The sequence below is a fragment of the Oxyura jamaicensis genome, chromosome 6 (genome assembly GCF_011077185.1).
Source record: "Oxyura jamaicensis isolate SHBP4307 breed ruddy duck chromosome 6, BPBGC_Ojam_1.0, whole genome shotgun sequence".
NCBI lineage: Eukaryota > Metazoa > Chordata > Aves > Anseriformes > Anatidae > Oxyura > Oxyura jamaicensis.
The window spans coordinates 7,746,190-7,751,416 of record NC_048898.1 but is presented as its reverse complement, the minus strand read 5'-3'; positions in this window follow the sequence as shown (position 1 = coordinate 7,751,416).

Here is a 5,227-nt window from a genome sequence, read left to right as displayed (position 1 = left end):
TTGAACAGAATTTATTCTCCTTTTTAATTTTTTTTTTTTTTTGGTCAGTTAAGGACTCCCAATGCACAAAGCCTACTAACATTTAAATGCAGATGCTTTTAGCTGGAGCTGGTCAGTTCCTGGGCCCCAAATTTTCCCCATCCCATGAGAGCCTCCACTGCTGTCTGTAGCTTCTGGAAATATAGCTGGGTGGGAACTGGAAATATAGCTGGGTGGGAACTCACAGGATGCTTGAGCACAGTTATGAGCTGATGCCAGACTGTTGAATGTAATAGGGCTGATCTAAAGCTGAGACAGAAAAACAGGGGCCTGATTGCATTAATTTCAAGTTATCACAGTAGGCATAAGTATAGTACATCCACTCTTGGCACACAAGCAAGTAGATGCCATTACTAATGAAGCCGTGCATTAATCTGACACAGAAGTACCACAAGGCTTCCACTCTCACTGAGCCTCTGCACGGGGAGCACTGCTGCTCGTGCTGGGCATGTGACCATTAGTAGCATCCGGGGATCATGCAGCAGGAGCTACAATTGCAGTGTCTTCTCTCTGCACAGGTGTCATTAATGGTTTCTTGGGATCACAGCAAGTGCTCTCTTCACCACAGCTCCAGCACCTTGGGCCACTGTTTCCATCCTCAGGTGTCTGAAGTGTCACTTAAACGTGCATTCCCCTTCTACCTTTACATGTCCTCCACTGCTCGGTTACTGAACCCCAGCTAGGTGAGCTGCTCAGACCCATTACAAGTTTTCTTTTAAAATATTTCAGCATTATGGCATTCTCTTATGGCAGGACCTTTGCTGTCTTTCTCTGTCCAACCACCTTTTATTCTGCAGTGATTTGTAACTTTGGGAATCAGGGGAGATGCTTACAGATCTTATTGATTTCAGCATTATGCTCAAGCTCTGTGGTGTAACTGACTGCACAGGTGAGGTTTGAATGCTCTGTAAAACCAAGGAAAAGTTTTGAACATCACCCATAGCCTTGTTTAGAATCTGCTTCGCTAGGCCAATGGATTACTTCTCTGCTAGCCCATGGGAGAATGCACTACAAGCTACTGATGTTTTTCAAGGGCATATTCAGACCCAGTAGCCATAATGAAAACAGCACTGCATTTGATGAATATTCCCCTTGTCTGAGCTCAATACAGAAAGTGTCAACTGCATGGCTGCTTGCAGGGTAATTATACAAATAATTACCCACGTCTTTCCCTACTTTCAATAACATCTTTGTACAGAACAGTTACTGTTGCATCTCATTCACTTGTTTCTTTGAGTTTTCCACGTTTTATCTATTGTTCTTGTTTAATTCCCATCTCTGAAATGGTGGGAGCTGATCTGCTACCAGAAAGCCTCTTCAGAACATCATTGCACCTTAAGCTTCACCTCTGTAGCATCAAGACCAAACACTAATCTCAGTGACATAAAAGCCAAGGGTACACAATATCTTTGTGAGTTTTGAGATATATTTTAACTGTGCAGCTGCAAAATACACACTGCCCCCCAACAGACATTTCTAACAACCAGTGACAAGAGCTAAGCACAGCAGAGCTGACATCAGCTTTCTTCAGCCACATGTCAGTCTTCTTGCAAGAACGCTTCTCCAGCTGCTGCTTTTGAAACACTCATTTGTAGCATTTTGCTTTCTAACCCTGTTTTAACATCTTAGTTTTCTTCAGAAGGCCTTGTCTTCACTGTCCCAGTTACTTCTTCATAATACTTCCACATCTTTCTCATCAACTTGTTATATATATGGCCTCTACTTACCTAGAATATCAAAGTTATCACATCTACCTTTCTTAAAATAGCCACTCATTACCTTAAAATACATCCTTCATTTCATTATCCTCCTCGCTTTGGGCCTTATTCTTAAGAGCAGTCAGTTTTTTGCTTGGTGCTTTTGCAGGGATCAGGTAATACTTTAGATGTCCGCATCCAGAAGAATCACATCTCTCCTGCCACCCTGCCAATTTTGTGATGTGTGTGCCACAGCATTAGGATGGTAGCATCCTCCTGTACTCATCCCTGCAGTTCCCTGCTATGCTGAGGAAACAGCTCCTCTACCACCTGTCTGAAACGTCTGTGCTACAAGCTGAACTCTTCCTTTCATCTCCAGGATGCTCTTTACTTTTGCCTTCACATCAGTTGTGAGCTTTATATATTGGTTAGAAAAATTTAATTCCCTCTCCCATGTCCTTGCTTCACTTTGTAGCCAAAAACATTTCTTCCTCACTATCTGCTGAGTTCGCCTGAACCACATGCTCCGCTTTTCCTGCTTCCTTAGCAGGGGTGATTTACACTGAAGGTTGAGATTTTGCACTTGCAGGTCGCTCCTGCCTGTGACACAGGCCATGCCTGCAGGGAAAGGGTGATGGTAAGGTCCTTCCTGGGAACTCTGTCCAGATCTTGGTTAGTTGTCACATGCAATTCTTGGTAGTACTTCAGGTTTGTCAGATATAGGCCAGAACTGATGGTAATGTTAGCTACACCTGTTCTTCCCCCTTCCTCTGCCCTCATCACATTCTTATTATTCTAAGAACTCTTCCCTAATCCAAGATGCCCACTCATATCCTGTCGTCCATCACACTAACCCAAAAGCAAGAGCTATTTCTCATCCTTAGGCACTTACTGGTTGTCTCAGGTATTCCCCAATTCCTTCCTAAGAAAAGTTCAGTTTCTACAAAACAAAGATAAGCTCAAGTATCCAGTGACCTGTCTGGATTTCTCCTGCCTGTTCATATGAGAAAGCCACAAAGCACCCATGTTCCCTTCCACTCAGTTTTAGAAACTAGGTGGACTTCTTTGAAAGCCTACCCACCTGCCTCAGGACATGATCTGTTAGTGCCCATCTGCACAGCTGTCTTCTGCAGTGTTTTCAGATAAAAATCCAGAGGCTACATTTTTTCTCCTATTTAAATGAATGCCAGAGTTACTTTTTCAAGCCACACTATTTTAATATAGACACTTGGCAGAAATAGACATTATCAGAAGATAGGATGAGCTAAGCAGGCTTTTATTACAACCTTCCAAAACTTCCATCTCAGCTGTGCTGCTAACCACATATTTAGGGAGTGACCAAGCCATTCAACCTTTACCTCTTAGAGCCACAATATACCCGTACAGGACTGGCACACACTGAGCAGCGCGCTATTGACTTTATGTCATTGCAATGGTTTATAAGGTTGTCTGCAGTCACTAGCTTTGGGCATATTCTAATGTGAACTTCTGGAGAGAAACTAACTTGAAGATGCAGAAATGATTTGTGTTTCACAGATGGGTTTTGGTAAATTACAAGTGTAGCACTTTTGCTGTATTAAAAAAAAATAATAAATAAAGTGTGCTTACACATGCAAATGAAATGGAGCCACGAACAAGAATTCTGTTGGTACAGATCTGCTTTACACTTCTGCAGAGATCACAGTAGGTGAATATTCCCCATATATACTGATCACACCTAATGCTTAATGGATGCACAAGGTCAAAGAACACAATGCCTTCAAATATGAAAGGATTAAAAAAGGCTGGGACATGCTACTTGGAAAGAATTTCAATTTAAGAGGAACAACTGTGCAAAATATTAATAAAGTGAGCAGTATCTGAAAATTGATGAGCACCTGCTGAGATGTTGCTATGACATAATAAATCAATTCATATCTAAAAACACTGCACAAAGTCATCCATTCAAATACTTTGTTGCTGCAAATACCAGGGAGCAGTTGCTGGGCTGTTGTTTAACTTCAGTACCTAAACTACCAGTCTGGACTCTCACTATTACCAGGGATATTTGCCAAGGGGTGATGGAGAACACCTCAAATAAAAGATGAGTCTTTTCAGGAATCAGAAAGTATTTGAGTTACACTCTGCAAATATCCAGCTTTAACCATGCTCGTGACGACTGATACTATTACATTACCAGTGGTTCATCACTGATATGTTTAAAACTTAATTTCTCACCATTTTTTTTCCGCCTAAGAGGGCATACATGCCTATAACGATCCAGCTACTGCTAAACATAGAATGATATTTTGTTTTGAATTCCTCCGTAGAAGTTCCAAAGAAGAAATATCATCTCATGCTCAGGCTCTGAACTGTTAAGGTAAACATGTTTGAGAAAGCTTCACTTTTTCAAATGTAGTGAGTTTAGTTACATTCAAGCCGATGTGGCATATGTGTACATGCACCAGGGAACTGGCTGATGAAGTTTTCCACCATATCATGTGTAGTTCTTCCATCTTCTCAGCATTTTTGACATTTTACTGTGAATCTGAGGACAAGTAGTCAACAGGAAAACTGCAGCTTGCATGGAGGATGCAAGAAGCTTCAGAGCTTCTTCAATGCAGGCAGCTACTGGGAAGACCTGCCTTAGCCCTATGGCCATGCGTGGCTAGCACGGACCTCCTGCTGAGGAAGAAGAAAGTAGGAAAGGTTCTGCCGGAAAACTTTGGAGAAGGATGGCAGAACGGCAAGCAGCATGTGATTGTGTTGGAGAGCATCGAAAATGAAACAAATTCTGAACAGACAACTGAAGTGTGGCATGTGTTGTAGGCCACAGGGTCATGATTAGGACTCTAAAAATCCGTTCCCATTATCCAGAGACACCTCAAAGATCCAAAAAGTGAGGCAAGTAGAGGCAAATATAAGCAAGTAAAACGCTGCGATTTTTTGACAATGTAAAAAGTGACAGACACCTGCTTGGTAAAGTTACATTAATAATTGTTTGATGAACGTCAAAAGGAGTTCATGTAGACAGTGTGCCTGAGAAACCAGATCACAGGAACTTAGCAAAAAACAGAACACTGGATTGTGTGTCCACAAGAGATATAGAAGGTAGAGCATGATGAGTAACTAAATTATAATCGATGTATGAAATACAACAGCAAAAACTTTATGTTCTTCAAAAGTAATAACTAGAGCAATCTTTCCCTGGTACTGTCACTGGTATTTTCTAGACAGCTGACTCACTCCTGAACAACATGCACCTCTTACACTGTTACTGGAACATCCCCCTTGCAACTTTGATAAATCATGATTTTTCCAACTTTAACAGGATCTTTAGAAAAGAATTTCAAACATCTTTGTTTCTCCCCTTTGCTCAGACTTTTTAAAACCCCACTACCTGGGTCAGCTGGTTGAGAACTTTTCTTCATGTAGGGATGCCAACAAGAAATCTTCAAAGGGAGAATAATGTTGCCAGCTTGCTGCTTACCACAAAAACAAAACAAGTCAGG